Here is a 204-nt window from a genome sequence, read left to right as displayed (position 1 = left end):
GTGTCACCAAATGCATTATCATATCAAGTGTACCTGTGAAAAGGTAGAATTATATCACCTGTAATTAAAGGCTGTAAATAATAGCTTAAAATGAATATGTTTACACTTTACTTTTCCTTCTTTTTCCCTGACAAAAGCTGATTAATAGAAAAAGTTGCTTAATATGCCAAACAGATGATCTCCTTATGTATGATGATTTGTTAT

This window comes from Penaeus monodon, chromosome 24 (assembly GCF_015228065.2).
Source record: "Penaeus monodon isolate SGIC_2016 chromosome 24, NSTDA_Pmon_1, whole genome shotgun sequence".
Lineage (NCBI taxonomy): Eukaryota > Metazoa > Arthropoda > Malacostraca > Decapoda > Penaeidae > Penaeus > Penaeus monodon.
The sequence above is the reverse complement of the archived record's forward strand: the minus strand, read 5'-3'. Positions refer to the sequence as shown.